This window comes from Schistocerca americana, chromosome 3 (genome assembly GCF_021461395.2).
Source record: "Schistocerca americana isolate TAMUIC-IGC-003095 chromosome 3, iqSchAmer2.1, whole genome shotgun sequence".
Classification (NCBI taxonomy): domain Eukaryota; kingdom Metazoa; phylum Arthropoda; class Insecta; order Orthoptera; family Acrididae; genus Schistocerca; species Schistocerca americana.
The window spans coordinates 743,526,752-743,527,854 of NC_060121.1; positions in this window are offsets into that span (position 1 = coordinate 743,526,752).

A 1,103-nucleotide genomic window follows, 5' to 3' on the forward strand; every position below is an offset into this window, starting at 1 on the left:
GCAGGCAGGAGTAATTTCAGCTGGTGTTTGCCATTCACCTGGAGAAGCCTTGAAGTAACTTCTTACGCCTGACATCATGGATCTTATAGTAAAACATTCAAATGAAGAGGCAGTTAGAAAGATTCCTGATACTTATGGGGGCAAATAAGAACAATTCTGTCAGTGTACATGATCTTTGGTCAGACCTAATGGGTCGGCCATTTTACGAGGGTATTATGGCAATAGAACGTTTCAAGGAACTTATTGGAATCATAGGATTTAATGACAGAAGTATCGGCCAGCTAAGAAGGAAAGCAGACAAGTTCACAGCAATCCGTGATGTTTTCAACAAAGTGAATGATAGGTTTCCACTACTGCATAAACCAGGGGTCCACCTCACCACTGATGAGATGCTCAGCTTGTTTACAGGGCGCTGCCCCTTCAAAGTATTTATGAAGGATAAACCGGGCAATTAGGGCATCCTTATACGCATGATGTCCGATGCAGTTTACAAATACGTCTTGAATATGGAACCCTATGCAGGTAATGTTCAGACTTTGTCGAAAGAAAAACGGGGTTCAGCAGCTGTTGTCAAACGTCTGGTAGTACCTGTGAAAAATACTGGTCGAAATATTATTATAGACCGATACTACACATCGGTGGATTTGGCGGAAGAGTTATACCAAAAAAATGGCTCTGAGCACTATGGGACTTAACATCTTAGGTCATCGGTCCCCTAGAACTTAGAACTACTTAAACCTAACTAACCTAAGGACATCACACACATCCATGTCCGATGCAGGATTTGAACCTGCGACCGTAGCAGTCCCGCGGTTCCGGACTGCAGCGCCTAGAACCGCACGGCCACCGCGGCCGGCGAGTTATACCAAAACTGAATAGTTACTACAGTAGGAACTCTCCAGTCCAACAGGAAGCATATTACAGACATGATGAAGAACACGTCAAATCGAGAGCTATATTCAACAATGTTCTTGTTCACAGACCTATCAACATGTAGGCCTCCAGTAACTTTGGTGTCCTACATAGCAAAAACGAAACCAAGCAAAAATTTACTGATGTTGTCAACAATGCACCAAGATAAAGGCACTGTTGGAGAAGAGAAG